This window comes from Chiloscyllium plagiosum, chromosome 7 (assembly GCF_004010195.1).
Source record: "Chiloscyllium plagiosum isolate BGI_BamShark_2017 chromosome 7, ASM401019v2, whole genome shotgun sequence".
NCBI lineage: Eukaryota > Metazoa > Chordata > Chondrichthyes > Orectolobiformes > Hemiscylliidae > Chiloscyllium > Chiloscyllium plagiosum.
In genome coordinates this window covers 65,204,476-65,214,375 of record NC_057716.1, presented here as the reverse complement: position 1 = coordinate 65,214,375, position 9,900 = coordinate 65,204,476, and the positions used below count along the sequence as shown (strand labels likewise).

The 9,900-nt window shown below is 41.4% G+C and overlaps 1 protein-coding gene across 2 annotated transcripts in view; it reads right to left on the bottom strand.

Annotated features, from left to right (window-relative positions):
• Nucleotides 1-9,900, bottom strand: part of nostrin (nitric oxide synthase trafficking) — a 56,870-nt gene that overhangs the window by 21,079 nt on the left and 25,891 nt on the right. The window lies entirely within an intron of this gene.

The following is a 9,900-nucleotide window of genomic DNA, read 5'->3' as shown; positions in this document are numbered from 1 at the left end:
GTTGTCTATCTTATACGTTGCAGGCAAGGATGCCTGGAGGCATGGTACATTGGGGAAACCGAGCAAAGGCTACGACAATGGATGAATGGGCACCGCACAACAATCAACAGACAGGAGGGTTCCCTCCCAGTTGGGGAACACTTCAGTGGTCCAGGACATTCAGCCTCGGACCTTCGGGTGACCATCCTCCAAGGTGGACTTCGGGACAGGCGGCAGAGGAAAGTGGCCGAGCAGAGGCTGATAGCTATGTTCGGTACCCATAGGGAGGGCCTCAACCGGGACTTTGTGTCCACGTCACATCACAGGTGATCACACACACACACACACACACACACACACACACATATATATATTTTGTGGGGTGAATTTTTTTGGTACTTTCAGAGTTACATTGCACTTTGCTCAAAAACCACATACATTCATGTAGAACTCTGAGCTCAAAAACTGCATGAATTTATGTAAAACTCTGTTGTTATCTCTCTTTTTAGATTGGAATCAATCTAAACATCAGGTCATAGACAGAGAACACAGGGGGCCAACACCTTCAACATATTGTCTGGCTATCACCATTGTTAACAGCTAACCCAAGAATTCAACTTTTAAAAAAAAAATGGTTTTGTGATTTACACATGAAAGAAGTGAAACTATCACTGTATTCTAACAGATGAAAGGCTTAACAGACAATCAATTCTTCAATGTATAATTTCAGTTACATCACACTGCACATTTTTGCTGTAAATTCTGTGTTACGATCGAGCCCTCCACAATCACCTGATGAAGGAGCGTCGCTCCGAAAGCTAGTGTGCTTCCAATTAAACCTGTTGGACTATAACCTGGTGTTGTGTGATTTTTAACTTTGTACACCCCAGTCCAACACCGGTATCTCCGAATCAATCTTTATATCAATTGCAAACTTACCAAGTAGACCAACCATGTTTTCCTCCAAATCGTTTATGTAGACTGTGAACAGCAGAGTCCCTGCACTGTTCCCTGTGGAACACCACTAGTCACAACCCTCCACTCCAAAAAGCATCCTTCCATCCCTACCCCCTGTCTTCCAGACTAAGCCAGTTCTGTATCCATCTTGACAGCTCAGCTTTGATAACATGTGACTTCACCTTTTGTACCAGTCTGCTATGAGGGACCTTGTCAAAGGCTTTACTAAAGTCCACATAGACAATCTCAACCACTTTTCCCTCAATCATCTTTGTCACCCCCTCAAAAAACTCAATCAAGTAGGTAAGGCATGATCTCCCCAACACAAAACCATGCTGTCTGTCACTAGTAAGTCCATTTGCTTCTAAATGTATCTCGATCGTGTCCCTGAGAATCTTTTCCAATAATTTCCCTCCTACCAACATGAGCCTCACAGGCCTGTAATTTCCTGAACTTCCCTGCTACCCTTCTTAAACAAGGGGTCGACATTGGCTATTCTCCAGTCTTCTGGGACCTCATCTGTAGACAAAAAGGACACAAAGATATCTGCCAATACTCTAGCAATTTGTTGTTTTGCCTTCCTCAAAGATTTTAAAGTGATTACTCATTCTAACCTGGATTACTGTTTCTAAAAGATTCCATCACTGAAATTAAATGAGCCAATTTGTGAATGCTGGATGTTCCCTCAATTTTTCTTGAAAAGGGCCATAATGTTAACAATTCTCCAGTCTTCTGGTTCCTATCCTATGTTCAGGATAGACTGAAGATTATGCCCAATGCACCAGTGATTTCTACCCTTGCTTCCTTCAAAATCCTTTTGCAACTCATACTGGCTACTGGCAACTCATCTAGTACTGGTATCTTCTCAACTTTACATGCCAACCATCTATACAAGACTCTTCTTTATTAATTTTGAATCCTTCCAGTGACAGTCTCCTTCTCTGTCACAGTGGCATGGGCAGCATCCTCATCTTTTGTATAGATGAATGCAAAATAATCATTTAACATCTCAGCTATGCCCCTGCCTCCATGTGTAAACCTCATTTGGTTTCTAATCAGCCTTCCTCCTCCGTTCACCATTCTCTAATGTTTAGACACTTATATTTTCTGCCTTACATCAGTCTTAGATACATTTTTTTCTTTATACTATTAAATTCTACCTCCTTTGCCATCCAGGGAACTCTGGATTTTTTCATCCTACCTTTATCATCAGAGAGAATACACCTTTAACATACCTGAGCCATAAGCTCTTTGAAGGAAACAACTGCTTTTCTCGTCAACTCCTTAATCCAATCAATTCTGCTCAACTCTGTTTTTGTCCCATTAAAGTAAGTCGTCTGCCAATTAAATTCTCTTCCTCTGGATTGTTTCATGTCATTCTTCAACATTCTCCTCTAACTTGTACAAAGATCTCTGAGCCCTAAAAGTTCCCCCACTGATACCTGATCCACTTGGCCTACCACATGTCCAAAGACCAGGAGAAACAACACATTCTTCCTTGTTGAACTGGACACATCATGCTATGAGAAACTCACCCAAACATAATCTAGGAACACTTCTCTTTGTTGCTCCTTACAGTACCGGTATTCTGGTCTATATTAGGGTAATTGAAATTTTAAATATTCTATGTTGACATTGGGGCGGCACAGTGGCTCAGTGTTTAGCGCTGCTGCCTCACAGCGCCAGGGTCCCAGGTTCAATTCCAGCCTCGGGCGACTGCGTGTGGAGTTTGCACATTCTCCCCGTGTCTGCATGGGTTTCCTCCGCGTACTCCGGTTTCCTCCCACATTCCAAAGCTGTGCAGGTCAGGTGAATCGGCCATGCTAAATTGTCCATAGTTGTTAGGAGCATTAGTCAGAGGGGGATGGGTTACTCTTCAGAGGGTCAGTGTGGACTTGTTGGGCTGAAGGGCCTGTTTACACACTGTAGGGAATCTAATCTAATCTAATTTCTCTGTAAACACCTCCTAGGTTTGTTCCTCTATATCCTTTCCATTAGATGGTGGTCTACTGACTACGAGAGAAAGTGAGGACTGCAGATGCTGGAAATCATAGTCGAAAAGTGTGGCACTGGAAAAGCACAGCAGGTGAAGCAGCATTCACAGAGCAGGAGAGTTGATGTTTCGGTGAGGTGAGAGTGACAGCCCTTGACATCAAGGCTGCATTTGACAGAGTAGAGCATCAAGGAACCCTGGCAAAACTGGAATCAATGGGTATTGGGGGCAAACACTCAACTGGTTAGAGTCATACCTGGCACAAAGGAAGGTGGTTGTGGTTGTGGACGGTCAGTCATCTCAGCTCCAGTTAATCTCTGCAGGAGTCCGTCAGGGTAGTTTCCTATAGACCCAACAATCTTCAGCTGTTTCATCAATGATCTTCCCTCTGTCATAAGGTCAGAAGTGGGGATGGTCCCTGATGATTGCACAGTGTTCAGCACCAATCGTGACTCCTCAGACACTGAAGCAGTCCATGCTCAAATGTAACAAGATCTGGACAATATCCAGGCTTGCGCCAACAAGTGGCAAGTAACATTCATGCCAGACAATGATCAGCACCAATAAGAGACACTCTAACCACCACCCTATAACATTCAACAGTATTACCATCACTGAATTCCCCAGTACTGTCAACATTCATAGAGTTACCATTGACCAGAACCTCAACTGGACTCACCACATAAACACAGTGGCTACAAAGCAGGTCAGAGACTAGGGATACTATGGCAAGCAACTCCCCTCCTGACACCCCAAAGTCTATCTACCATCTACAAGGCACAAGTCAGGAGTGTGATGGAATATTTCGTACTTTCCTGGTGCAGCTCCAACACTCAAAGCTTGACACCATCCAGGATAACGTAACCTGCTTGATTGGCACCACACATACAAACATTCAATTCCTCCACCACCAGTGCTCAGTAGCAGCAGTGTGTACTATCTACAAGCTGCACTGCAGAAATTCACCAAAGATCCTTAGACAGCAAATTCCAAACACACAACCACTTCCACTTAGAAGGAAAGGGCAGCAGGTTCTTGGGAACACCATTACCTGCAAGTTCCCCTCCAAGACACTCATCACCCTGACCTGAAAATATACCGACATTCCTTCTCAGTCATTAGGTCAAAATCCTGGAATGCTCTCCCTACCGGCATTGTGAGCTAACCCACAGCAAGTGGACTGCAGTTATTCAAGAAAGCAAACTCACCATCACCTTCTTAAGGGCAAATAGGGATGGGTTATTAATGCTGACTAGCCAGAAATGCCCAAGTTTAGATTAGATTAGATTACATTACAGTGTAGAAACAGGCCCTTCGGCCCAACAAGTCCACACCGACCCGCCGAAGCGAAACCCACCCATACCCCTACATTTACTCCTTACCTAACACTACGGGCAATTTAGGACGGCCAATTCACCTGGCCCTGCACATCTTTGGACTGTGGGAGGAAACCGGAGCACCCAGAGGAAACCCACGCAGACACAGGGAGAACGTGCAAACTCCACACAGTCAGTCGCCTGAGGCGGGAACTGAACCCGGGTCTCAGGCACTGTGAGACAGCAGTGCTAACCACTGTGCCACCGTGCCACCCACTACAAATGAATTTTTAAAAATGCTGCCTGACCTTCTGTGCTTTTCCAACGCTGCACTTTTTAATTTGGCCTACTGACTATGCCAAGCAACATAACTGCATCCTTTCTATATCATAGTTCTAGCCAAATTAACTATGTCCTTAAACTTTTTGAAACATCTTCTTTCTCCAGTACTGCAATGCCCTTTTTAACTGTACTGCAACCCCTTCTCCTTTCCTTCATTTTCTATCTTTGCTGAACAACTTATCCCAAGATTGTTTAACAACCAAATGTCTATTATCATCAAAACATTATAATTCCAAAATGTAATCTGTGTCTGCAACTTCACATTGTCATTCACAATACGTTATGTATTTACATACGTGTACATAAACTCTGTCTGAGAGTTTCTCTTTTTAACCCCTACAACTTCACCTACTAACTTACTATTTTACTATTTTCTATGTTACTTTCAGCTGTATCCCTAGGTATTTTGCAAACCCTGGTGTTCTCTTTGATTATTATTTCTTGTCACAATAGTTTGATTTAAAAGAACTATTCCTCCAATTAGAGTCATTTAGATGTACAGCATGGGAACAGACCCTTCAGTCCAACTCGTCCATGATGATAAGATACCCTAAATAAATCTAGTCCCATTTGCCAGCATTTGGCCCATATCCCTCTAAACCTTTCCTAATCATTTAGCTATTCAGATGCCTTTTAAATGTTGTAATCATATCAGCCTCCACTACTTCCTCTGGCAGCTCATTTCATACACATACCACCCTCTGCATGAAAACGTTGCCCCTTAGGTCCCTCTTAAATTTTTACCCGCTCACCTTAAACCCATGCCCTCCAGTTTTGGTCTCCACCACACCAGAGAAAAGACCTTGTCTGTTTATCCTATCCATGCCCCTTATGATTTTATAAACCTCGATAAGATCATTCCTCAGCCTCCAACATTCCAGGGAAAATGGCATCAGCCTATTTACCCCCTCTCTATAGCTCAAACCCTCCAGCCCTGACAACATTCTCAATTCTTTCAAGTTTCACAACATTCTTCCTATAGCAAGGAGACCAGAATTGAATGCAGTATTCCAAAAATGGCCCAACCAATGTCCTGGACAGCTGCAACATCCCTAACTCTTATGCTCAATGCTCTGACTAATAAAGGGAAGCATACCTTCTTCATTATCAAATATATTGACTCCACTGTCAAGGAACTATGAACCTGCACTCCAAGGTCTCTTTGTTCAACAACACTCCCAGAACCTTACCATTAAGTGCATAAGTCCTGCCCTGATTTGTCTTTCCAAAATGCAGCACTTCACATTTATCTAAATTAAACTCCATCTGCCAATCCTCGGCCCATTAGCCCATCTGATCAAGATCTCGTTGTACTCTGAGGTAACCTTCTTCACTGTCCAGTATGCCTCCAATTTTGGTGTCACCTGCAAACTTACTAACCATATCTCCTATGTTCACATCCAAAACATTTATATAAATGAGGAAAAGCAGTGAACCCAGCATCGATCCTTGTGGCACACCACTGGTCACAAACCTCTAGTCTGAAAAGCAACCCTTCACTACCATCAGCATCTGTCTTCTATCTTTGAGCCAGTTCTGTTTCTAATTGGCTAGTTCTCCCTCTATTCCATGCAATCTAAACTTGCTAACTAGTCTAACCAGTTCTGTAAAAAATGACTAGTTCTCCCTATATTCCACGTGATCTAAATTTGCTAACCAGTCTACCATTAGGAACCTTGTCAAATGACTTGCTGAAATCCATATAGATCACATACACTGGTCTGCCCTCATCAAACTTCTTCACTACTATTCAAAAAACTCAATTAAGTTAGTGAGGTATGATTTCCCATGCACAAGGCCATGTTGACTATCCCTAATCAGTCCTTGCCTTCCCAGATACATAGGCAAAAGTGAGGACTACAGATGCTGGAGATCAGAGTTAAGATTAGAGTGGTGCTGGAAAAGCACAGCCGGTCAGGCAGCATCCGAGGAGCAGGAAAATCAACATTTCGGTCAAAAGCCTTGCATCAGGAATACATGTAAATCCTGTCTCTCAGGATTCCTTCCAATAACTTGTCCAACACTAATGTCAGGCTCACAGGTCTATAGTCCCTTAGATCTTCCTTACCTCCTTTCTTTAATAGTTAGCCAACCTCTAGTCTTCCAGCACCTCACCTGTGGCTTTCGATAATATAAATATCTCAGCAAGGGACCCAGCAATCATTTCCCTAGCTTCCCACGGAGTTCTAGAGTACACCTGATCAGGTCCTGGGGATTTATCCACCTTTATGCATTTTAAGACGTCCAGCACCTCCTCTTCTGTAATATGGACCTTTTTGAAGATGTCGCTATTTATTTCCCATACTCTATATCTTCCATATCCTACTCCACTGTAAACACTGATGCAAAATACTCATTTAGTTTTTTCCCCCACCTCCTGCGGTTCCACACTTAAGCAGCCTTGCTGATCTTTAAGGGCCTCATTCTCTCCCTAGTTACCCTCTTGTCATTAACGTATTTGCAGAATCCCTTTGGATTCTCCTTAAACCTATTTGCCACAGCTATCTCATGCCTGCTCTTTGCCTTTCTGATCTCAAGTATACTCCTACTACCTTTATACCCTACTAGGATTCACTCGATCTCTGCTGTCTATACCCGACATACTCTTCTTTATCTTGACCAAAACATCAATTTCTCTACTCATCCAGCATTCGTAAACCTACCAGCCTTGCCCTTCACCAAATTTTCTCTGGACTCTCGCCATCTCATTTTTAAAAGACTTCCCATTTTCCAATTGTCCCTTTACCTGCAAATATCTGCCCCCGATCAACTTTTAAATGTTCTTGCTTACTACTGTCAAAACTGGTCCTCCTCCAATTTAGAACTTTAATTTTTAGATCCTTTTCCATCACCATTTCAAAACCTAATACAATTATGGTGACTGACACCAAAGTGCTCCCCTCAGTCTTATTCCCCAAGAGTAGGTCAAGTTCTGCACCTTCCCTAATAGGTACATCCACATACTTTAACACAACATTTAGTAAAAATAAAATCACTCCTAGTTTAGGTCATCCAAACACCACTCTGCCATAGAATAAATGGATGTGTGACATGGATATTTGTTTTTTTTTTTCGCTGCTATTGTAAAAGGATACTCTGAATGCATACAGGTGATATGATTACAGCCTTTTGCTAATACCTCTATGTCAGCATCTATGAGATACATAAGAACATCATTAACAGACATAAGTAGAATAATTTCACCCTCCTGTGAGCTGCAGTTATTTCTCAAGTGAACTAAAATATAAAGGAAGCCACCTGTGATTAACATTATGAGATTTGTCATTTCACTTCATAGTAATTGGATAAAAAAATCATGGAGCTCCTCACAGCATTGTAGAAACACATTCACTGCAGCACTGTTGTGGTTAAAATAAGCTTGCTACTACCTCATCAAGGAACCCAAGGATAGACAATGATTGCCAGCGATGAATTTTTAAAAACTCCTATTTTCTCTATTTATTTGCACTGCATCTAATACTCTATGCTCCACCTTTCAACATGCACCCAGTCAAGTCCCCTTAGGATCTTGTATCTTTCAATTAAGTCACCCCAGAGGATACAATCCTCGCCTGTCTGTCTGTTTCTCATAAGGCCATTCACTCATTTCAAGTTTTAGGCTTGTCAACCTTCTCTGAACTGCTTCCAACACACTAACGTCCTTCCATAAATTTGGTGACCAGTACTGTACACAATACTCCAGATATGGGCATATAACTGAAGCGTAAGCTCCCTAATTTTGCATTAAATTCTCCTTACAATAAACCATGAATTCTATTAGCATTCCTGATTATTTGCTGTACCTGCATACTAACCTTTGTGATTCATACATGGGACACTCTGATCCATCTGTATCTCAAAGCTCTGCAACTTGTTCCCATTTAGATCACATGCTTTTGTTTATTTTCAGCCAAAATAGACAACTTCACACTTTTCTACTTCATACTCCATTTGCAAGATGCTCACTCACTTAACCTATCTATATCCCTTCTAGGCTCTTCATGTTCTCTTCACAACTCGCTTTTCCATTTATCATTGCATTATCAGCAAATTTAGCTACCTTCATTCAATTAACTTATATAAGCTGAGAAGACTTGTGGCACTCGCATTGAAACTTGTGGCACACCATTAGTGACATGCTGCCAATTTGATAAAGACTCACTTGTTCCCATTCTTTGCAATCTATTATCTTTGATGTATGCCAATGTAACCTTCCACACCTCCCATCCCCTCCATACCATGAGCTTTTTGTTCACAATAACCTTATGAAATGCCTTTTGGAAATCCAAACTTAATGCATCAACTGCTTCCCCTTTATTTGCAGCCTAAGTTACTTCTTCAAAAAACTCCAGTAATCTAGTTAAACATGATTTCATTTTGACAAAACCATGTGCGCTCTGCTTGATTACCTTGAACTCACCCATGTGCCCTGTTAGAATATTTTTAATAATAGCTTCTAACATTTTCCCTATGCCAGATGTTAAGCTAACTAGCCTGTAGTTTACTGCTTTCTACCTCCTTCCCTCTTTGAATAAAGGAATTACGTTAGTTATTTTCCAAATTAGAAAGAACCACTCCTATATTGAATTAGTTTGTAAAACTACAAATCCATGTATCAACTATTTCAGGGGCTAATTCTTTTCAGACGTTAGAATGAAATCCATCAGACCTAAGAGCTTGTTAACATGCTGTTCCAAAAATGTGCTCAGCACTACTTCCATGGTAATTGTAATTTTCTTGGATTACTTCCTCCCTTTCAATTCCTGATGTACTTCTATTTCTGGGATTCTACCTGTATTCTCTCTAGATGCAAAGTACCTATTCAGTTCATCCGACATCTCTTTATCCGCCAGACTCATATTCTATAGGGCCAATGCTTACTTTGATATCTCTTTTCTTTTTGAAATATCTGAAATAACTTATCTACTTTTATATTTTTGGCTAGCTTTCTCTCTTACTCTAGCTTTTCCCCTCCTTATTAATCTTTTAGTAATTTCTTGCTTTCTTTTACATTCTAATTGTTTGATGTGCCATCTGCTTTTGCAGAAGTTTATGTCATCTATTTGAGTTTGATACTACCATTGACGTTTTTTAAAAATATTAAGCACAGATGGCAGGTCGATCCTTTAGAAGTTTTCTTATTTTTTTCAAATATACCCATTCTGCATTTTCTGGAATATCCCCTTGGATGTTTGTCACTGTATATCTGTTAACCTGTCCTGAACAGAAATTGCCAATTCATTTTCACTAGCTCTGCTTTCGCGCCCTCATAACTTCTCTAGTGTAAATTTATAATAGTACTGTCTCACTGTA